Raw genomic sequence first — 25,266 nt, 5'->3', positions numbered from 1 at the left:
GATCCCGTATATGATTGATTCTGGACAATATTCCATGTGCATTTGAAAAGAATGTGTATTCTGTTGCTTTAGGATGAAATGTTCTGAATATATCTGTTAAATACATTCAGTCGAGTGTGTCATTCAAAATCATTGTTTCCTTGTTGATTTTCTGCTTAGATGATCTATCCATTGCTGTAAGGGGGTGTTGAATTCTCCTACTGTTATGGTACTATTATCAATATGTTTACGTTTGTGATTAATTGATTTATATATTTGGGTGCTTCCACATTGCAGCATAAATATTTACAATTGTTAGATCTTCTTGGTGGATAGCTTCCTTAATTATGATATAATGTCCTTCTTCATCTCTTGGTATAGTCTTTATTTTAAAATCTAGGTTGTCCGATAGAAGTTGACTACTCCCAGCTTTCTTTTGGTGACCATTACCATAATAGATGATTCTCCATCCCCTTACTTTCAATCTATAGGTGTCTTTAGGTCTAAAATTAATCTCTTGTAAGCAGCATTTATCTAATGGGAGTTCTCTTTGCTCCTTGGATTTTGATGTCTGTGTCCTTCCCCAGATTAGGAAAGTTTTCTGCCCTAATTTGTTCACATAAACCTTTTCTCCCCTTTTCTCTCACTTCATCTTCTGGGGTTCCTATGAATCAGATGTTATTCCTTTTTTTTTTAATGTTTATTTATTTTTGAGAGAGAGAGAGAGACAGTGTGAGTGGGGGAGGGGCAGAGAGAGAGGGAGACACAGAATCTGAAGCAGGCTCCAAGCTCTGAACTGTCAGCACAGCTCAAACTCACAAACTGCAAGATCATGACCTGAGCCAAAGTCGGACACCCAACCGACTGAGCCACCCAGGCACCCCTGTTATTCCTTTTTAATAAGTCACTAAATTCTTTAAGTCTTGTATCATGATCTTTTGCCTTTGTTTCCCTCCTCCCCCCCCCGCTTCATTATTCTCCATAATTTTATCTTCTGTGTCTCTGATTTGCTGCTTTGCTTTGTCTATACTTGCCATTGTGGCATCCATTCAAGATTGCATCTCAGTTGTAGGGTTTTTAATTTCATTCTGACTAGATTTTATTTCTTTTCTCCACAGAAAGGGATTCTATGCTTTTTTTCAACCCCAGATAGTATTATTATTATTGTGCTTCTAAATTATAGATCAGACATCTTTCTTATATTTATGTTGATTAAACCCCTGGCTGTTATTTCTTCCTGTTCTTTATTTTGGGATGAATTCCTTCATTTTGTCATTTTGGAAGAAGAAAAAAATTAATAGAATAAAAAATAAAATTAAAACATTAAAAACAAAACAAAACAAAAAATCAAATAAAGGAAACTAGATCCTAGGTGTGTTTTGGTCTGCTTGTTGAAAGTAGCTTGATAGAATAGAGAAAAAATGGAAAGAAAGAAGAAAAAAGTAAGAAAAATTTAAAAATTAAAAAAGAATTTATATAATAAAATGGAATAAAATAAATAAAATGAAATAGAATAAAAACATTTTAATAAAAAATAATGTAAAAAAATAAAAGTTTCTCCTTCTGTATCCAAGAAAGAGGAAGAGAAGAAAGAAAACAGTTTAAGCAAAAACAGAAGCAAAGAAAATGAACACATAAATAAGCCAGCAAACAGAATGAGACCCAAAGCAAATCACATCCAGTTTCCCCTAGAACTGAACCTGTGAAGCACTCTATAGCCCGTACACTAAGCAGGTGGAGTGACTTGTGCTGGTTTTCTAGGGGATGTGCTTGAAGGGCACAGTTGGGTGGGTCTTGGTGTAATGGCTCGATTCTCTACTAAGTAGTGCTGCTTACCTTACTGGGGTGGATCAGTGTTGTGCGGGAGAGGTGGAAATGGCTTTACCCAGCTCCCTCTGGCACAGGAACTTCCTGCTCTCACTGACCCATGATTAAGCACCCCTCCTTTGTCCCAGGCCTCCATCCATTCCCCACCTCTACTCTGTCTGCGTCCAAGGTGTCTGCTGTTAGGCAGCAACTCCCCCCAGAGTTTTATAACAGATGGGGTTGTGTTTCAAAATTCCATACCTCAGAGACCCTTGCAGCTTGGACCAAAGCCAACTCACTGGGGGAGGGTCTTACTGACCAATGGCCGGTGCTGGTTTGCCCCAGAAAATGTTCATAGGATTGTACAGCCACAGAGGTTCAGAGATTATGGCAAATCACAACACATAGCCAGTGCCATGTTCCACTGCACTCTGACATCTTTGTACCAATACCGGAAAACATGTCTGTTCTCTGGGGTCTGCTGAGACCTTTGCCCATGGGAAGACTGCATGACCTCTACCAAATGCTCTCCAAGAAGGGGAACCACTTCTCCCCATGTGACATATTGACCCCTCAGACCCTACTGCCTACTTCTGGGGATTCATCCTACTTCTTTACCAGAGCATTGCTAGGCATCAAAATTTCAGACTGCACTCCACAGCTTATTTAATCCTGGTGGTATTGACATCCACTCCTTTCTCTCCATCAGTGTTTTTGGGAAACAGACTTCCTGTTTAGACCTATGTGGGTTTTTTTTTACTCTTTCTGTATCTTTCTCTCCAGCTACTTTTGGAGGAATGATTTTCTTGCACGATTCTGATGTGCCGCACTCTCCTCCTTTTTCTTTCTCTGTACTGTCTCTGCAAAAATGGTTCCTTACCCTCCACAGCTTTTCTCTCCCCTAGTTCACCTCTCTACACTGTGCACCCATTGAGTTATGTGGCTCAAGTTATGCAGATTATTCTGTTAATCCTCAGATCAATTTCCTAGTTGTTCAAAATGTTTTGGTGCTGATATGGCTATGTTTCAGGGATGAGACAAGCTCAGGTGCTCTGCCATCTTAACTCCTCCCAAGACTCTTTCTTGATGTACTTGCAAAGTCACATTCTGAATCTACAATGGATTGGATGCCTATTCTACATTGCTGCATGCAACTTACTTTTGAAATTCTGTGTCAGGCATCTCATATTCAAACTTTCCAGGTAAAAGTGGGTGAATTAGTCTGATTATGAGATAATATGGAAAAGTGAGGTCTGTGGGAACATGGAGAGTGTACATCTGTTTAAAAACATACAAATGGTTTAAAAACAAAGCTTAAAGAGGACTGGATTTGACATAAAGACGCCATGTTTTGACCTCTGACTTGTATAGCAACTGTATTGCAATGTGCAGTTTGTTTACAGATTGTTTCACTTGATTCCTACAATACTTTGGGGTTAAATATTACTAATATGTTATTTTACAGGACATACACTATGCCTTCAAGAGGCTGAAGAACTTGCTTAAGTCCTTATAGCAAACGTATCCTATAAGGGACCCAGAATTCTGATGTGATCCTTGATTCTGTTCTCTCTTCCACACAACATGATGGTGCCATCCACAATGACTGCAGGGATAACAAGGGAAGAAACTTTCTTTAGGGGAGGATGAGTTATTTTTGTTATTGAATCTAAAAATACAAGAATCTAAGTGACCTGCAAAGTACCAATAAACCTGACTCTGGCCGAATTCCAANAGAAACTTAACAGAAGACCACGGAAAAAGGCAAGAAAAAAAAAAAAAAAAAAAAAAAAGTGTGAAGTGACACCAGCAAATGAAGGCTCCTGCTGACGGGGGGCCTGGTGCACACCCATCTGGAGTTAGCCTGGCCAGAGAAGCTGTGGACTGAACAGCCCAAATGTATTCACCTGCTTATTGTCACAGCTATTCGGGAAACTCCCAGAGAGAGGGTGATGGAGAGGACATAGATCTAAATTGCCAAGTCATTTCCAAAGCTGATTTGAGCTGTTTCTCTCTGTGTCTCTCTCCTTCCTCTTCTCTCTCCCTTCTTCCTCCCTCTCCTGATGTTTCCTGCCTGTATCCCCTAGGACTCGACCACTCTCCTTTTGTAAGTCCAAGATTCAGCAGTTCCCAGTCTTTCCAGATTACTTGCTCAAGGCAGGTGTGAAGGCTCATGAAAAGAAGCCTATTCTTTTCTGGGTCTGTGCAGAGGCTCACACAACAGGGAACTCTTCAACTTCATTTGAAAGGAGAAGTTAAGAGTAACTGGGGAATGAGAAATTCTGCTGTAGAGACCCCCTGTCTTTGGTTGAATTTAAGAGCAAAAAGAGGGTCCTGATAAGTTGAATCTGGAAGAAGACCATCCCGTTTTATGGGGCACTAACTGCCAGTGTATTTGTCTGAGATGATGACCTTGTGGGAATGCAGGGGATAGTATAATCAAAGGTCCTTTCCAGATAAAAAAGAACAGTGCCTTCAAGTGAACCAGAGGGGATATATAGGGGGCTTCCTGGACTCTGCAGTAGTTTTCTAACACTGAATATGTCCCCTTCTTTAAGCCTCTGGTTTCTGACCTTGAAATTAAGTACATTTTTAGAAAAAGCAAGAAAGCTACATCCACAAAGATGACATTCCATCTGTATGGGGATGAAATCTCTAGACTGAACAGCAACGGAAAGCCCTAGACTGAGGAGTTAAATCACCTCACTGGTACAATGTAAGGATTCTAAAGATAGAGAACAGATTTGTTGTAAAAAAATGTGGTAAAATCCATACAACATAAAATTTACTATCTTAAGCATTTTAAGTATACAGTTTAGTAGGATTAGGAATATTCAGTTGCTCTGCAACCATTCTCTACAACTCTTTTCATCTTGCAAAACTAAAACTCTATCCCCATTAAACAACCACTCCCCATTCCCTCCTTACTCCCTGGCAACCATCATTCCACTTTTTTGTCTCTATGAATTTGACTACTCTAGGAATCTCATATAAGTGGAGTCATAAAGTATTTGTCTTTTTGTGACTTCCTTATTTCACTTAACATAATGTCTTCAAGGTTCATCCATGTTGCAACATGTGTCAGTATTTTCTCTTTTTAAGGCCAAATAATATTCCATTGTATGTGTAGACCACATTTTGTTCACTCATTCATCTGCAGAGGGACACTTGGGTTTTTCCATATTTTGGCTACTGAACCTGAGAATGCAAGTATCTCTTCAAGACCCTGCTTTGAATTATTCTGGAAATATATCCAGAAGTGAAATTGCTGGATCATATGGTAATTCTATTTTTAACTTTTTGAGGAACTGTTGGGAGCCGCACTGACCTCGCTGGATGATAGTCACAGAAAGGAAATGGTAGCGTTTGCACAGCTCCTGTCATGAGAAATGAAAACTGGTATCTCCTTCTGCTACTACTGGCTCATGTTATAAATGAGGCTGCTGGTATTGACCAGGCCTCACAATATTCCAGATCAGACCTATATTCCCCCACAGAGATTGCCCATAAGGAGAAGCATATTCATGCCTTTTCAAAAGAGACTTCAGATGAAAGCATTGTGGATGATTGTTAAAAGGCTCTTCCTAAGGGCCTTGCACATCCAAGACTTAACATAATAAAGGGGGCTTGAGTCTGGCCCTGAGACAAAGAGCCTAATTTAGAGTTAAGGGCAGATATCCACCCCCACCCAATTGATTCTGCTTGGAACACTGGCTGCCCCCCGTCCCAAGGCATTTGTTATCAAGTATTTGGAGTGACTTATTCTGGCCTTGAATATGTTGGTTGCTCCCTGTGGAGGAACCTATTGAGGAACTTCTTTTGTGATTATGGGAGCAAAGGTGTCTCCTGAAAGACCTGTTTGACCCCTGCTCACAAAAAAGTAACCTCACCCTTTCAGGCTAAAAACATGGTCTGATATGCTACATCTAAATCACCTATCTCACTATTGATAAAGGTTATGCAGAAGTCTTCTACAAATCTATGTTCTGGGAAATTCTTACATGTCAAAGAAGTTTGTTATCAGAAATCATTGTCTAAGGCAAATGCCACTTCTGTGCCGTCCCCCAAACACTTAATGATAAAATAAAGTTGAGCCCCAGTCAGAGCGGAGAGGCCTGCCTGGTGACTGGAAAGACTCTCGGGCCTCTCTCACCCCTCCCTCGCTGACACCGTCCATCCTTCAGGGACCCCTGACCCCAGCCAGAGCAGGTCTCCAACAAAGAACCATTATAATGTTTTCTGTAGGGGCTGCATCATTTCATATTCTCACCAGCAGTGCACAAGGCTTCCAATTTCTCTATATCCTAACCAACATTTATTTCTTCCCTCCCTCCCTCCTTCCCTCCTTTCTTCCTTCATTCTTCACATACTTTTTCTTTTTTAAAAAATAGTTGGCATCCAAATGGGTGTGAGGTGGCATCTCACTGTAGTTGATTTGAATTTTCTTAATGACTAGTGATGTTGAGAATATTTTTATGTGCTTATTGGCCATTTATATATCTTCCTTGGGGAAATATCTATTCAAGTCCTTTGCCTATTTTAACGTCTGGTTGTTTGTTTTTCTGTTTTTGAGTAGTAGGAGAAGTCTTTCCATGCTCATATCTCTAGGGTTTAGAATAACACCTGCCATGAAAACAATATTTGTAGACTGTTCTGGGATTTTCTGATCCAATGATTTTATTCCAAGATTTGGTATAAGTCATAACCAACAGTGAGAGCTGTTGGATGGATGAAAGATGGATGAAATATCATAATATATGAAAAATGAGATTGTTTAAAACACAAAGAAGTAAATTTTATACTTTACCACTTTGTTGGATGAATGTGCTATGGATCAATCCAGTCTACTTAGTTTTCTTGGCATCTAAATGAGACTTTGTGTCCATCAGACACGGGGATGGGAAAAGAGAGAAGGGAAAGAAGCATTTAGTTGCAAATACTGTTACTTTTTTAGAAAAATACATATGCAATCTTTCCTCAGGAGGTTAAACAAAATGTCTGCCCATCTCTCCTAGCCACCATATTTGATTTACTGTGAATCATTTTCTTCCCCCAAAAGGACCTCAAATCTTCTCAGCACTGGCTCAGGAGGATATGAAAACCATTTGGGCTGCACTTCCCATGTTGCCACTGGATGGCAGTACCCCCTCATATGCCTGCCCTGAAGGAGACACTTCTTCACCAATTAGCAGAATCTTGATTTGCCCAATTGGAGATGTTGGTAGGCTAGAGACTTCAGCAGAATCACTTGTTTTTTAAGTAAAATGGTTAACATTCTTCTTCTTCATGCTTATTCCAGAGCCCAAAGAACCTTGCTTCCAGCATCTCGTCTTCTGATACTTCTTTCCTTGTGCCTGTCCAATTTACTTGCCCCACCTTAATCTGTTGTGCTAATAACCCCTCAATGATATCTCCCTGTAACCAAGGACATACAACATGTATTCTGCACTGTAACTGTGGGGAAGGAGAGGTTCTCACTTGACTTTGCATCCCTGGCACTTACCATGTTGCCTGTACATAGTGGTGGTCTCAAGACTTGTTGGGTAAACCCATCAGGTAGAAGAAACATCGAACAATAATTAATCTCACTTTGCCAGTATAAACAGATAACATACATGCTGAAAATGAGCCTTAAGAATAACATATTTTTCTGAATATAAATTTAATACATACAATTTGGTAGGTGAAAATTATATTTCTTTTTGTTTTGTACTTCTATAGCTATACCTAATATTGAAATAATATGTCTTATATCTATTTTTATGTTTCCATCTCTATTTTTTTCTTAGTTTTCTTTCTGAACTTTGCCATTTTGTTATCATACTTGAGTTCTGAAACCTGTGAGAGTTTTGAGTATCACCCTTAACAAATTCCTGTCACTCATTTCCTATATTCAATTAGTCACATCTATTTATTCTATTTCCTAAAAATCTCTTAAAATCTGCCTACATTGTTTTATCCTCAAGGCCTCTGTCCTGGTCCAGCCTCTACCTTCTCTCTCTGGCAGTGCATTAACTCCTAACTGGTCTTTCCACTTCTGATCTTGGTTCTTTCAGACCCTTTCCCCACATTGCACCTGGAGTGATCATTTCAAAGTATAAATCTGTGCACATCAAACCCATACTTTGAGAGCTTCTTGTCGCCCCCACAGGAAAGTCTAAGTTCCCTAACCAAGCACTTAGAGCCCCCACTAACTCCTCCAGCTGCCTCTTTCTCCAGTCTCCACACTAAGAGTTACCGTCTTGCAGAGGTGACCACTTCTGTGGCTTAAGAATTACTTCTGTAATGTTTCATCTCCCAGCATTCATACATGCTGTTCCCTTTCCCTCGTTTGCCTTTCTATTCCTTTGCCTAATATTGTACTCTTTAGAGCTCCAGTTTAAATCACCACCTCTAGGAGCCTTCTATGCCCCCCCTGGAGACTAGGGTGAATGCATGTTCTTGCTCCATGTCACCCTATCCTCACTACATTGTAGCATATTATACTCTATGATTTTTGTACGTTTGTGTGTCTATTTATGTGTGTTAACTCCTTTGTCTTTTATCCCTACTGCCTAGCACAGTGTCCAACACATAGTAGACACCAGACAGACATTTGCTAGTTGAACAAAAGTACTTCTAGTTGACATTTATTGGGCACTCGCTAATTGCTAGATATATGCAAAGCAGTTTATATCCTTTATTTCATTTAATATTCACAGTGGCTCTCTTGGGTGGTTATACTCAGTTTGACAGGAGAGGAAACTGAGGATTGGGGAGATTACACAGCAGGGACAAAATGGAGACATCCACATCTGCCTTCTTACAGAGTCAGCTGTACAGATACTATTTTTCATCTATGAGGGATCTGTAAGGGTCCTTCATATGTAAAAGTCATTAGACCTTTTTTGGTTCTATGTCTTGTTAATATTTCCCCTCAGTTTGATGCTTTCTAATTTTCTATGAGATCATCTTTGCATTTAGAATCTTTCAATTATTAAATAGTAATCTTTTAAGTATTACACCAGTCACTCTTTTCTTTGATGATTTATTCTCTGGACTATTCTTTGAAAGTTTTATCCTTTCTAAGTTCAGTTGGTCACGTATACTGTTTTTCTATATTTTAATAGTCTCGTTGTTTTAAATTTAACTCTTCTCCCCCCACAAATAACAATTTTTTTCTAAAACAACTTATTACATAGTGCTTTCTATTAGATATGATAGTTTTACCATTTGTCTGATCCTTAAAAGTCCCCCTGTGTCGGGGAATTTTGCTTATTGGCATGTCAACTCTCAAACTGTTGCCACAGTATTTTATAATTTATTTTCTATTCAGGGTAAGTCCTGTCTCTTACACACATGCTCTTCCCACTCCAATAATTTTTCTTTTGCAACATTATCTTGGTTAATCTCACTTATGTTTTTAAGATGGTTTTTGAATATTTTTTAAAAATATAAATGTACAGTATGCTTATTATAAAAATAGGAAATATAGAATATTAAAATAAATGAAGTCTAGAACTATTAAATTTTTATTTCCTCATGGTTTTCATTCTATGTAAATATGAGTAATACAATTGGAATCATGTTGTAATACATCTTAGTATCCTGATTTTTCCATCAAAATTTACCCTTTTAAGATTTTCATATTTAATTAGATTTTGAAACGATGAGCCTTAATCTTGTGTAATTTTCACTAATATAAAAGCCTGAAAGTCTATTTAGTGATTCCCCTATTGTTGGACATTTAGTTTATTACAAAATATTTTGTTCCCTTTAAGCAGTGTTGTAATGAAGATTTGTGCAAATGTATTTTTGTTCACAGTTGATGATTTCCTTAGGGTATATTTCTAGATCTGTGTCAACAGGTATGAGCAATTTTAAGGCATCAAATTGCTCCTTAAAAAGATTGCACAAATTTAAACTCTTATCAATAGTGCATGAAAATGTCTGTTTCCACTGTACTCTTGCCAACACTTGAGTATTATTATCTCATTGAGATTTTCATTGGGGTTATGTTAAATCTATAAATCAATTCAAAAAGAATTGTCTTCTTTACAATATTGATTCTTTTCTTCCAGGAAAATGGTGTGTCTCTATTTAATTAAATCTTTATTTTATGTCTCTCAGTGAAGTTTTGTTATTTTCTTTACATAAATCTTGCACATTTATGATTGGGATTATTTCTAGATATATTACGGTATTATTTTTATTTTTTATTTTAGTTTAACTATGTGAATACCATTAAAAAATTTATATCATCGTCTTTTTCGAAAGTGTGCCTTATAAACATTTGACCCTCTTGAAAAACAAAGGATTTCTATGTTCAAATTGGTTTGGAAAAGGCTATGACCTTCACTACCTTTGCTTGGTAACACTTACAGAAGCTTGAGAAATCCTATTGTAAAGAAATTTTTTGCACATGATTTATTACTACACATAGCACATCCCAAACTTATTTGATCATAAAAATTTTTAACGTAAAAATAAAAATTTTAATGTAAAATCTGTTATTATTTAGTAGTGCTGATATTCTGGGAAGCCCAGCCAAGACCAGAGGAACCATCCAGCTGGGCTTCAGGCTTACGAGCTAAAAAATATTCTGGTTGTTTTAAACTACTGAATTTTGGGATCTCTTGTTGCATAAAATTATTATGGCAAGAGTTAAATGATAGACCCACCATAAACTGGTTTGATATAACTAGTTAATTTCAGCTTGATAGTCTCTATTAAGAAAAGTCTCTTTCATTCTTATTTTCTAAATAATTATAGCCAAAAATATTATTGAGTAATTTTTGAGCAGCCATTGACATTCTTTTAAGCTTTTCTAATTGAACCTACTAATGTGATATTTTATATTAGTTGAATTGCTCTTAATAACCTGTCCTGGCTTCCTAGGTTAAGTTATTATTGGTAATAGTTGATCATTCTTTTCATGTACCATTGAATTCTGGATGCTAGTATTCTCCATAGGGCTTTAGCATCTGTATTATTAAGTAGAGTTAGTTTTTAGTTTCCTGTTTTGGTCCATCTTTCTCATTTTTGGTATAGGCCTGTGCCAACCTCATAAAATGACTCTGTTAGCTTCTAGTCTTTGCCTATGTTCCAGATAAATTTTTAAAACTTATTCAAAAAAATTTTTTTACATTTACTTATTTTTGAGAGACAGAGAGTGAGCAGGGGAGGGGCAGAGACAGGGAGACACAAATTCCAAAGCAGGTTCCAGGCTTTGAGCTGCAAGCACAGAACCTGATGCAGGGCTTGAACCCACAAACCATGAGATCATGACCTGAGCAGAAATTGGATGCTTAACTGACTGAACCACCCAGGTGCCCCTGAAATTTATTTATTTGATAGATAGTGAGAAAGAGAAAGAGAAAACAAGAGGGGGGAGAAGAGAGGGAGAAAGGGAGAGAGAGGATCCCAAGCAGGTTCCATGCTGCCAGCACAGAGCCTAACATGGAGCTTGAACGCACCAATGGTGAGATCATGACCTGAGCTGAAATCAATAGTCAGAGGCTTAACTGACTGAGCCACCCAGGTGCCCCAGATCAATTTTAATAACATGGAAATCATTTAGTACTTAAAAAACTAATAAAGTTCATTGCTAAAGCCATCTGGTCATTGTACTTTTTGAGAGTTGGTTACTTCTTTTGTAGTTTTTATTTTTAATTTTTCCTTCTGATTATTGATCTTAAGGTTTTCTACTTATTTTAAATTACATTTTAGAAAATTCAAATTACTTTTATGATGGGAACTGATATGCATCCTGTACTTTGTATATTGAAAACTATATCTCTCAGTTATTTTGAAACAAAGTCTGGTATAATTAACTAAGTACATACCAGGCCATTTATTCCACTATCTACAACTTACCGTCAGACCTAGCATGAATTTTCATCTTAATGTGACTTAGTATTTCTGTATATAGTGATGTGGTTACATATATGTGTGGCCACCATATTTTCTAACTTTTTGAAGGTTGGATTGTAGGGAGCATCATCTGCCAATAATTTGGTATGTTTCTCAGGGTTGGGGAAGACAGGCTGGAAGAAGTAATCTGGATTCGTAAATATTGGAATGTCAAATACTTTCACATGATTTGTGTCCATAATGTAAGCAAATACTTGAAAGTGGAACTCTTCTAAAAATCATTCTGTTATGATAAATATGGGATTTGAAGTTTAATAGAAAATGGTGGTAGTAACACTTGCTGATCCGGACCATTTCCTCAAAGGACTTAAGAGACACAGAGGAAGGGAAGGCTCTTCCTGTCTGCAAAGCATCAACTAGTCTTCTACACTCTGACTTTGCAGGCTCTGTTGTCTCTGCCAGTTGCTTAATTCTAACCTTTTAGACACTTTGTTTTTCTAGCAGCAAGAATAAATATTTATACAGTGGTTACTATGTGCCAGACACTACTGATAAGCACCAGTGTCAATCCCATTTTACAGATTCAAAAAGGAAGGCACAGAAAGCTTATGTAATTTTCCCATGCTTGTCAGCATGTGAGTGGTGACATTGATTCAAGTCCATCCAGTGGGGCTCCATGGTCTGTGCTGGTTGCCCATATGCAGTATTGCCTCTTTCTTCTTCCATTTGTCTTATTGTCCAACTGTTCATCAGAGTGCCTGCTCAGGCTGGGCTTTGGTAAGTGTTTAATACTACATACAGATCTGCTTACTGATGAGGATAGAAGAGTTAAGGGGAGAGAGAACAAGTCAAAGAGGAAAAAGTAATGGGATGTCATGAAGAGAATTTGTGGATTCTGAGTTGAGATTCAGCTATACAAAATAGAAATAGTTAAATATCTTTCTTTATAGGATGATTGTGCAGATCTTCTGAGCAAAGGGCCTAATACATAACCAACACTCAATAGATACTAGCTAATCATAATAAATAATAATAATGATGATGAATAATGATCATAAAACCAAGCTTCTGCCACCAACTGACTCTGTGATCTCACTCAAGTGTTTTTGCTTCCCTGGGCCTCAGTTTCCTCATTGGTTAGGTGGAGGATGGCCTTGTGACTCCCAGATCATGTGATCTGTGACCTACGGTGAAAACCAAGCAGGACAGAGAGTGAAAGAGCCCAGCAGAGGTGCTATCAAGCAGAGTATCTGTCTGGGGGCACTGGGGCCCCATTGACATGTGGGTTAATTTCACTCACCTCAACTATCTCATGGATGGAGGACCTGAGTGCAAGTGTGGCTGGAGTGGGGTCCATGGTCACCTGTTTCTTAGCACATTCATGGCCTATTAGGGCGAAGGTTGAGCATTAAGCAGAAAACAAACTGACAAACAACAATGAAAACCAAAAACAGGATTTCCTCTCACCAAATTTGAATTTCAGATCAACCAAGAATACCTGTTTACTGTAAGTATGCCCCAAACATTTCATGGGACCTCTTTATACTAAAAAAAAATTTGTTATTCTAATTCAATTATCTGGGCTTTCTGGCCTGGTCCAGTGTCCAGATTTCCCTGATGCAAAGGCTGCAGTGAATCTGTATCAGGCCAAATCCTTAAGCCAAAGATCTGAGTTCTAGAATCTCTATGTTGCCTGTTCTCTTTTCTTCCTTCTCCTCCACCTCTTCCCCCTCCTCCTTCTTCATTTTGTTTATTTATTTATTTATTTTGAGAAGGAGAGTATATGCACCAGTAGGGAAGGAGCAAAGAGAGGAGAAGAGAGAGAATCCCAAACAGGCTCCATGCTGTCAGTCCAAAGCCTGACGTAGGACAAGAACCCAGGAACCATGAAGACCTGAGCTGAAATCAAGAGTCGGACTGACTGAACCGCCCAGGCATCCCATCTTCTTTCTTCTTTGAGACAAAAAAGCAGAGTAACTAAATGGGGAAATTTGTTTGCCATAAATTACTAAGAGAAGAGCTTCTTCAGATTCAATGAGGCAATTATTATATCTTGAATAAAGAACAATTGATTATTACAAACAAATGTACCAGACTGGTTTAACGGAAATCTGTATCCTTAACTTGCTGTAGTTGTTAAGTCAGAAGTAAATATGTTCTTAATAACCAACTGGTATTTATTTAATGTACAGTAACTTGCCTGCTAAGCTTAAATGAAATGCACAGTTAATTAAAACTATCTCTGTATCAAGTCCTCTGGGAAAATATGTTACACATACTCTGACTTGGGATTTTTTTCCACCTTCCCCTCCCAACCAAGCCTCTGTTAGTAGATTTTAATATGATCTGTTTGGAGGTCTACAGATATTTTTGCTGGGCAATTCTCATCCTGCGCAGGGACACAGAAATTTCACTCATCTATTAAGATCTTCAGCAAGGTCCCAAGCTGAGGCTGCAGAGCTTGGTGCCCCAATGCCTACCTGGCTGCTTGGAGGTGGGGGTTGCATTCGAGTTTGTCCACTGATTTGCTGTTCACACTGGGCTTTTGGCTTTGGTTCTCTGAGCTTGAGTTTCCAATTTGTGAAACAAATGTGGCCTCTCACAGATTTGGCAACAGGTCAGTAAAAGGCTGGGCAGGATTTGAAAGCACAGGCCAAACTTGATTTGTGAAATGGATCTCCAAGTGTGCAAGGGGTTCCTTTTTCCTCTTGTGTGAACCCCAGATTTGGTGCTAGAGACTTTGAGATGTTCAGTTATTTATCCACTCACTGATTGTTTTTGCTAGTTAACAAGTATTTGATACCTGAGTATCCACTGTACCCAAGATCTCATGAATAGCATGACTGGGTAGACAGAGTCACACTCCCAGCTGTGTCTCTTGCAGATATATTAACTCAAATTTATGCACTTCAGACAGTATTTCACTCCTTGGAGTTTGTTTCCTTTTCTGCAAAGTAAGGATAGTGCCTTCCCTACAAATCACTGAATGGCTGTGAAGTTCCAATGAGATAATATATGCACAAATGCTTTCAAAGTCTAAAGAATTAACATATAAATGTATATTTTCCCCAGTAGTAGTGGTTCATGAGAATTCCACAGGACCTACTGGATTTGCAGATCTGTAGCTGTGAGCACCTGGGCAAGGTTGGTGGGCCAAGGGATGGGCAGCTCAGCCTCCTGAAAACCCCTAAAGCTGAAAGCCAGCCAAACAATTAATAAAGCCTTCATGCCCTGCAGGATGTAGAGTATAGAAAGTACTTTCAAACTGGTAACCTCATTTGATTTATGTAGCATCATGAAGAGGATGATGGAACAGGTACCCTCTTCCTCATTTTATGGCTAAAGAAACTAAACCACAAAAGAAGGGAAATGAGTTGAGCAAGGTCACTCTGTGCAACTGAAAAAACCAGGACTAGTTTTTCCTTCACACCACACTTGCTTTCAAAGGAATAGTTCATTCGCCATCAGACTTTGAGCCCAAGAGCTCGGCTGTACCCAGACTTCAGGGAGTGTGTGTGCTGGGCTAGGAGACTCTGAATGAGTTAGAGACAGTTTTGTGCTGCTAAGTTTAGCAAGTGACTCTGGGCTTGCCACTTAGTCCCCAGCTGGATGCTCTTGTGCAGGGTATAGCCAGGACAAGAGTCTGTGGTAGTCTTGAGCAGGTGGGGATTGACTAGGCTGGGTTGCCCCTTTTAAGGTGGTCACCAGGGTTGCTGACCTTCTGAGGGCAACTCCAAACTTCCCCGATGCCATGGCTGTCTCTTCATGAGGGCTGTTCTCAGAGGGCATGATAAAAAGTCAATATCCGATTGCAGTGGGAAACCATAAGCCAGCTATAATTACTTGGGTGTGTGGATATTAAGGGCCAATGTAATTATAATTCCAAGGTAATAGGGGGAGTACACTCAGCAAGCTTTGTGCTAATGTTGCCTTTTTTCCTTTTGTCTCTCAAATTCCCTGCATTAATCAGATAGACTCATCTCTGCCCATGCGGCAGTTCCTCCTACCCTGCTTCTTAACAGCAGTGGGTGACCTGAGGTGGGGCTTGGAGCCCAGCAGGGTCCTCTAGGACTGCCCAGTGTGTTCTGGGGCATCTTCGAGTTTTGACTTTCCAGTCCTCAGCCTTCTTCTCAAGCACCAGCTCTGCCACTAAAGCAATACTGGGGCCTCTGGCTCCTTGCCCTTTCTGACCTTCAGATTCTCCATATTGGAAATGAGGAGGTGGATAAGGATGATTTCCAAGGGCCCCTGTAGTTCTGAGAATTCTGTGTTTCTCAGAACCATTGCTGCATTCATAAAATGCTAGATCTAGGCCTTGAGGGTAACCTCTGAGGCAGAAATGAAATGAAAATTAAAAACAGATGTTGGGGCTCAGGCTCACCAGCCACCTTCACCTCATGTGCTCACTTGCTGCATGGGGCTTTTGGCTGTTGCATTGGGGAGCACATATCCAGAACATTTCCATCACTGCAGGAAGCCCTATTGGGCAGTGTTAAGGGTGGTCCTGGGAGGAAGCTGGTAGGTTATGGAATGCCAGAGAAAGGGGTGGTGGTGGGAAATGGGATTTTAGGGTCTGGTCAGTCCTGGCATATTGTCCTGGAGCTGCCATTTAAAGTGACTTGAGGAAATCACTTGACTTTTCTGAACCTCTGTAAAATGAACATTACAGTACCATTTTGTGGGGTATTTTGATTATGTAGTGATTTGAAAATCAACTTGTAGGATATTAAAATAAAAGGTATACAAAGGGGAGACTGTTGGGGTCTTTGCATCATTATTCTTTTTAGCAGTTCCTGCCTCAAAACGGTATCCTGCTTAACTATTATGGGAAGAGATGTGCATAGGATGGCTTCCCTCAGCCTTCATCTAGCTTGTCCAACCTTTAGAGTTTAACAACTGACTGAAGTGTTTGACTAAATTACTCTGTTTTCTTTTCCACAAAGGGAGCTAGTGATTGCCCATTTCTCCCTGTTCTCCCCTCACCTCACCTTAAAGCCGTCGCCTCCACTGGTCATCCTCTATGGTTGCCAGATTTAGCAAATAAAAATACAGAATTCCCAATTAAATTGCAAATTCAGATAAGGACCACTTTTTTTAGTATAAGTATATCCCAAACAATATGTAGGACGTACTCCTACTGAAAATTATTTGTTGTCTGTCTTGAGTTCTAATTTACTTGGGTGTCCTCTTGCATTTTATCTGTTTTATACCCTCATCACTTACTATGTTAGGCCTGGATGTCAGGGGCAAGATCAGAGGGTACTCCATACGTGTGTGCGGCCTAGGGGCCAGTCACTGGATGTCTTCTCAAATTTTGCATGTGTCTTCGTGTGTGTTTATGTGACAAGGGTAGGTAGGGGTGAGTAGAGGAAATTCAGAGGTCTTTCCAGGATGAAGGCTCTAAGTCTGAGTTAGTTGTGTGGGTAGGGGCAATGATGCCATCTTTGTGGGATGTTCCTGTTAGTGACCAGGGTTTCAGTGTCTCAGGCTCCACCATCTTGATGTCCCAACAGTGAACAGAAGAAATTTACTGCTCTATTTGACAGTTTCTTGATGGTTGACTGGGTTGGTTTTTCCTGTGAGTGGGGGCTCCCACTCGAGGAAACAGCCTTTCTGTACATTGTGGTGCCTCCTTCCTCTTCCTATTCCATCCAGAGTCTCTGGGGGCCTGCCCAGCACCTGCCCATATGTGGTCTCCCATCCACTCCCATGTATGCCTCAGGCTGTGTGTGTACAGTGGGGCCAGGAAAATGGAAAGTGAGAGACCAAACTGCTGTCCGTGAGGCTTCCTGCTGCAAGCCCTCACTGCTGGTCCTGATTATTTCCTCCCTCTTTCCCCATGCTCTTCTCTTTTTTCCATCCAGTTTGGCATTGGTGAGCAGGTTGGCACAGTACAGCCCTACCTCTCTCCCTCACTTGGGTCAGAGATAATTTTGCTGTTGGGTTCCTTTTGCCCACAAGAATCTCTGAATGGACTTTGAAGATGATCCTCCCCATGCCCTCCCCAGACCCCCCCTATTACCTGTTTACAGAAATCCTTTGCTCCCAGTTCATCCATGTGTTGCTTCCCAGATACTCAGTCATCTGGGCCTTATGCTCTGTTCCATGCACTATCCACTCCTGACACTCCTTCCACCCGATTTTCTGTTCCCCTAATTGTAACCTCTCTGGCAGGGTCTCCTCCAGCCGCATGGCCTGTAGGAAGCCTTTGCTGGGCACCCGGCTCTCCAGTCCCTCTCTTCTCTGGCATCTACAGCACACAAGGCCTGGCCACATCTGCGGCATTCAGCACCTGCTGAGGCAGCATCAGATCTTGTGGTCAGTCAGCCCCCTCCTCAGCCACTTTGTGGACCTTAAAAGGACATGAAAGGACTGGGTCTAAAACCTTTAGTCTCTCTGATGGCTGGTCTGGTGTGCTTCCTGCACAAAAATATGGTGGCCAAGTAATTAAAGGACAGGGATCCTGTGGGGGGGGGGGGGGGAGGGCATTATAATAGTGACAGAGAGAAGACACACCCTTCCAGGCTGCACCACCTTGGACAGAACACTGCCACTCTGGATCACTCAAAGGTTCACAGGTTACTTATTTATGTATATACTTTGTAGCTGAAGAATCTTGTTTCTAAATTAAATATGCAGAGACTTAGCAGGGCCTTAGCATACTTGACAGATACCAGCATCACTGCTGGGGAGAAAAAGGAGGAAGAAGGAGGGCTCAGAGCCAGTGCCCTTGTCCTCTGTCCCCAAGGGGGTTCTGTAGAACAGAGCTAAGCCACTCCATGAGAAGTCATGTGCCTCTCTAACTTGTCAGGTCTGGGGATTTTGCTGCTGTCTGCACAGAAGGCTCTTTCTGCATGTGCTTGATGGTTTAGTTCAAATCTGACATTGCCAATTTGCACTGTTTCAGTGTTTTTTCTTAAAAAAATAATGTGGCTGGGACTTAGGGCAACTCATGGGGGGTCCAGTGTACATAGTCCTCCCTTCTCTCACCGTCTCAGCCCTATCTCATGTCTCTGTGGAACCTCCAGGCATTACCAAGGCTGATTCTTTCACATCAGTCCTGTGCCTCATCCTGGACTCTAAGCATCAAACTGATGCTTGACAGGTTGTGACATACTCCACAACTGGAGAAATTTTTTAGCTGTCAGGGAGGACTAGTTGATGGGTCTGTTTCTCAGAACATTTACTGGCCTCTGGTGCATCTTTCTGGGGGCTATGGAGACAGCTCACCGGCTCAGGACAAGTGTTGTCTGTGTGCCTCTGCCCCACTTTCCTTTACTGGGGGCTGGAATGGTCCTGCAGGAAGCTGCAGGATGCAGATGCCTTTGGGAATGGCACAGGAATGTGCCATTTGGGAATGGTGTGACCAAACCTATGCTTGTCCCCTGAAGAATGTCTGAGAGCAGAACCAGATCAGGATGGCCATATCAGATTCATCCCTCTTGAGAGGGCATAGGAAAAACACTATCCTTCATAGTAAGTAGCCCTGTGCAACATCCTTTCTCTGATGAACTATTCTCCCTGTATCTCTCTACTAGACCTAAGGATATATCTCTATAGTAGGACCGTTAATATGGAAAGTTAACATATTTTCAGCTCTTATTATCCATCAGGATTTATAACTGTTTAATCCGTATCCACTCATTTAATCCTTACAACAAACCAACAACGTAGGGACTGTGTTGTACCCATTTCATAGAGGAGAAGGTTGAGGAATAGAGAGCTTAATCACTTGCCCAAGGTCACTAGCTGGAGTGAGGTAGGGTTGGGGTTTGAACTCAGGTGGTCTGGCTCTAGTAACGCTATAATCTTCCCCAGCAATTTTTGCCCTGCCTATTCTGCAGAGTTGTCAAGAAGTTCAAATGAACCAATGGATGATAAAGCACTTGGAAAGCATAAAACTATAATCCAAACATAAGGTGTTTTAGGAACAGCTTGCTCCTTCACCAGGTACTGGGATGACAGTCAGATTTGACTGTTTAATTAATTTAAAGGCAAACCTGTCAGTTGGAGGCAGAGAACATAGGCCCAATCATACTTTAAGAGCATCTCTGTTTTTCCCAATGCCTTTGGATGGCTTTGATTTTCTCTTCGCTAAATTCCTGAGCCCTGGTCTATTGAGAATTTTCACTGAGTATGTATTCCTTAGTTAAACAGTGAGATGGCTTCATAGAATCATAGAGAAAAGCAGCCTTTGAGACCATTGGACCATTTCAACCCAGGGAATATGTAACCTGGATCTTCCTTGTCTTTGCTTTAATAATTCTTTATGGATCTGTCCTTCATGGCTTTTTATGTAATTTAGAAAAATCTATTTTATACATATTATTTATATATTATATATCCTGTTCTTCCAATGACGCCTGTCTACCCACAGGCTCTCAGGGAGGACCCAACATAAAACTTCAGAATCAAAGCAGATGGGTAGGGGGTACTCTAGGTGAAAAGTGGAGAGAAGGACCTTAGCAGTTAGCCTGTACAGGTCTCTAGGTCCTTCTTCTGGCATCTCTATTGGAATGCACATCAGAATGCTCATAGCAATGAGGAACTCATTCCTTTTGGATGCCCACCACACCAAGCCCCTTCCTGTGACCCCCATGGAGTCAGAGCATGTCAAGAGTTGGTCTTCTAACTTTCTCAACAGTCCCATAATTTTTCTGAGTGCATCCTGGATTCTGCCTCCAGTAGGGAAGATGAAATATCCAGTAGTAAACAAACATCTTATCTTAGAGCCACATGTTTTTTGAGGGGGTGGGGGGTCTAGTTGATGTAAGTAGAGGTTGATTTTCCTTGATGTCTTGGTTCCCTTGACTTGTCCCTGATCTATTCTTACTGAGTTTCTAATTTCTATGCCCTTGTCAGCTTCACTTCCCAGGGGCCTCCCCAAGTTTTGCCTTAAGGTCATTGCTCTGGGATCCTGCTACCCCTGCCCCTCTTCAGATTTATCAGGCCTGCTTGTCAAGTTTTTCCTAGCAGTTCCAAAATTGGTGTCTTTATGCTTTGCAAGACACAGCAACAAAAGAGTGTGAATCAGCCAGAATGACCTTAAGAACAATCAACGTGGCTCCATCTGTGATCAAAACATCACTCTTGTGGTCCAAAATCTGAACACTTAGGAAGAAATCTGTGAGGTCATAGTCATGTTTCAACTTTTTAAAAATGGCATCTATATTTTCTGTTCTTTTCCTTACCATCCTTGAGAACCTAAGCTAAAGGCCTCAAGGAAATGTAAATGTTATAATAAAATGAATAAAAAGTCATTTAATGCTTATAGTAAAAAAGTCTTATAATAAAACAGTGACTACAAGTTGAGCCTCTACAATGTGCCACACTTTTTGTTGGACATATTATAGACTTCATCTCCTTTTATGACACAAAATTGATCAGCTCCTGAAGATTATACAAGTGGTAACCTTAAGAGACAGAGGTTAGTACTCTGGGAAAAATGAGTATTCTTGAGTTTGACTGAAGGCCATCAACTACTTCTGATCACAAAAAGGGGAGTGCAAAGGCTTGTCTTACCGGTAAAGTGGGGATGGAGTCAGTTGGGGTGTTTGCTTCCCTTATGCAGTACCTGGCATAGATCAGCAGTGGAGCAATGGTGGGAGAAGACTCAGGATCTCAGGGAGTCATGCGTGTAAGCCATGTCCACACAGCCTTAAACACCAAATCTGATCAGCAAGCATGAATAGAGATTTATGTGGTCCCCATTTAGCTGCTAAGGAGATAGAAGGATCCCCAGTAAAACATAAGTACTAGTAGCCTCCTCTAAGGGCTTTTAGATATAAGACAAACAAAAGAAATACACGTAAATTATTAGAATTGGACAAGAATAAAGACACAGATAAGTGGGACATACAAAATGTGCTTGAATATGGAACATTTAGGAAGCTAAATAAAATTCAACGGATTGAGATGGCCACATTTCTATAGAAGACTCATCAGGGTTTCTAGCACTATACTAAGTGTTATGGGAACCATCAGCGCTGTGGCACAAGGCTCTTCAAAAATAATTTGCATCCAGTAAGAGAGGCAAAAATCACACTGGACCACAAGTTTTGGAAGTGCTGTACTTGGAGACACAGCCTATAAAGCCAGGAGGGCATTGTTTTGGGAAGGATGTCCCTTTAAATTCCTCTCCTGTTCCGTTTCTGTTCACAGCTTCTTGGCTGGCATGATATGCCCCTCTTGAGGACAACTGGGAAGTCATGGTAGGAGGGGGGCTCTCAGATGCCACCTGCTACATTTAACAGGGACTTAGGGTGGCTGATGAGCTCCACAGCTCATCCTTAATTAGGAAAGCCGCTAAAAACGCCACCAGAGAGCCCTGCCCCAGCGCTGAGAAGCTGTCTGTTTGCTAATGCGAATTGCTTGGGTTGATTGATACTTGTTTTGCGATTCCTTCCGTCAGCTTTCTCTGGTCCGGCCATCTGTTTTCTACCCAACAGGAGGCACGTTGGCTCTGATCCTTCCCTGATTTTCAGAGGAGGCAACTTAATGGTGGGTTGGGGGCTTGAACTGGGGCTTGGCAGTGATGTGCTTTTGGCATAGAATCATCTCTGAGGGAATGCAGCCATCATGGGCTGGAAAGACTTCTTGGGCTTTGGATTATATTGTCTGAGATTCAAAGCCAAAGTCAGCAGAGGACCCTCTGATGATACTTCTGGAGTGTTCGTGAAGAAGCTCATCTGCCTTCCATGAGACCATTCCGTAACCCTTTCCACGCATTATCTCATCCACCTAGACATCCTAATGTCTGCCCACTGGAAACAGATTATGCTTCATTCTTCTGAGTCAAAGCCCTTCTTTCCTTGACACTAGTCATATAAAGAACATTATACTAGAAGGGGGAAACAAGAAGGTAAGTTTGGAGACACACCCACATATACTCTTACATATAAAAGATCTGAGGGCAATGGAGAAGAGTTAATGATGAAATAGTTTAAATTGCTACCAATAGTAGCCCTGAGAAATGAAGAGTTTAAAATGGTCTGTAGAGTATTAAATTATTAGGGAAGTCTTTATAGGGAAGCAACTCATGACATGAACCTTAATGCCTAGATGATATTTGGATAAGTGAAGCAACAAGGAATGGGTAGAGAAGAAATCTTTTTAACACATAAATACATATGTATGCTATGCATATGGGGTAAACTTTGCTTTAATAATAGTCTAGCCAGAAAAACCGCTAAGTTGCTAAACTGTGTATGCTAATTATCTCCCCAGCATCAGTGTGAGGATGTTGCTGAAAACCACAGGGGAGGAGGACTTTCAGCCCCAGAAGGAAAGTGCAGAAAGAGCTCATCCATGTGGGGCAGGATGTGCTGCATCAGCTGGAGTGAAGGGACTTGGCTGGCTGCTGATCTCAGAGCCATTGGTGGAAGGTAGTTGGGCAGGGAGAGGCCCAGCACTTGCTGTCACCAGCATACCAAGCCCTGATTCCATGCAGTGGGTTCTGATGTACATAAAAGAGAGTCCAATTCATCATATGTCTGGGATGTCTAGCAATGGCAGGAATGTGAGAGGTCACAAGCATTCCAGGGACTCATGAGAATTGAGGGTACCAAGGCCCCATGGAGGCATCACTGGTGGTGATGGAAAGAAAAATGTTAACTAGAGAAAGAGACAGAAGTGCAGCTGTCTGCTGTGGGAGGGTTGGGAACAATGAGCACTGAGAAGTTTTTGTGTTTGAAGAGCAGAACATTCTCCCCAACACTTGGCATGTGGGTTGATTGATGTAGGACAGGTTTCAGGGCAAAAGGATGGAACTGAGGCCTGTGTACCCTACGTCTGTTCAGTAAGGGCCTGCTGACTTGAATTTCAAGTGTTTCCTGTCCCAGGCAGAGCTGGGCAGAAAAAGGGATACAGGTGAAGAAGGATGTCAGCTGTCCCTGTGAAGCTGTAGGGTGCTGGAATGGGTAAAGCAAGGAAGAAGAGAGGTGGCCAAACAGTATATTTCTTAAAAGTTTTCTAGAAACAAAACAAAACCAAACAAATAAAAACCACACCTCACTCCACAGGCCAAGAAGGACTCCCAGTAGGGAAATGTGAGATCTTGTGACTCTGCAAAAGGGAGATGCAGGGAATAATGGCAGGAATTATCACTCTGAATTTATCTGCTTAAAAAGCTGACAATAGTAGAAAAAAACCCAACCCTGCTAGGCAAGGCTTCAAGTTGAGTGCTTACTAGTCAAGAAAGAAAATAGCACTTTTTGTTGTTGTTTCATTTAATTATCTTTCCTTTACTGAAGATTTAGTATTTCATTTATGGTTGAAAATGTACACTAACAACTTTTAAAATTTTTAATAGTAGTTAATTGGTAGTTAATGCATTAACTAGTAATTAGTTTTAAAATAAAAATATAATATATATGTGCATATGTATATGTGTATACATATGCACATACATGTATGGTACACAAATATCACTTACACATTTAAATATGCAACCCAGATATTTCCAAATCATCTAGTTTGGGGTCACCTTTTCATTTGCTATGCAAATAAAATGGTTTGAGCCTCTCATCCTTTGCACTGTTGGATATTTTGCATCAAACCCAGTATTTTGTATTCAGGTAACTGTATGTGTGGGGAAGACGGAGATTGAGTTTCTTTGATCAATGTTTATTCCAGAAGTCTACTCTTACTGTATTCTCAGTCCCTGCTTGGATCCTGTGTGGCTGGTCTGCCCACTCTCTTTTTTATTTCCAGCTTTATGTAGGTATAACTAACATATATAACAATGTGTAAGTGTAGGAGTGCCTGGGTGGCTCAGTTGGTTAAGTTTCTTGATTTTGGTTCAGGTCATGGTGTCAGTTAGGTCATGATCCTACCATTTTGAAACTGAGTCCAAACGGGGCATGGCACATGCTTAAGAGTCTCTCTCCCCCTCTTCCTCTGCCCGTCCCCTGCACATGCCCTGTTTCTCAAAAACAAAACAAAACAAAACAAAACAAAACAAAACAAAACAAAATTGTAAGTGTAAGGTGTACAACATGTTGATTAGATACATTCATGAATGTCAAAAATGATTACTCCATGGTATTAGCTATAACCTCCATCTTATCACATAGTTACCAATTCCTTTTTGGGGTGAGAATATTTAAGATCTTCTCTCTTAGCAGCATTCAAATATATGATACGGTGTTATTAACTATAATCACTATGCTATACAGTAGTCCCCAAACTTATAGATCTTATAATGTGGTGCTTGTACCCCTTGAGCAGTACCTCTCAATTTCCCCTAAACCCCAACCCCTGGGAATCATCACTTTATTACTTGTTTCTCTGAGTTTGTCCCTTTTAGATTCCATATATAAGTGATATCATACAGCTTTTGTCTTTCTCTAACTTATTTCACTCAGCCTAATGCCCTCATGGTCCATCCAAGTTGTCATAAGTGGCAGAATTTCCTTCTTTTTAATGGCTTAGTTATATATATATTCTTTACCCATTCATCTGTTGACAGACACTTGGGTTGTTTCTATATCTTGGCTATTGTAATGCTGGAATAACTATAAGAGTACAAATATCTTTCAGATATTCTATTTTCATTTCCTTTGGATATATACCTAGAAATGGGATTACTGGATTATATGATAGTTCTATTTTTTATTTTATGAGGAACCT

The sequence above is a fragment of the Crocuta crocuta genome, unplaced genomic scaffold, assembly GCF_008692635.1.
Source record: "Crocuta crocuta isolate KB4526 unplaced genomic scaffold, BGI_CrCroc_1.0 scaffold225, whole genome shotgun sequence".
NCBI classification, from domain to species: Eukaryota; Metazoa; Chordata; class Mammalia; order Carnivora; family Hyaenidae; genus Crocuta; species Crocuta crocuta.
Note: the sequence above shows the minus strand (reverse complement) of the source record.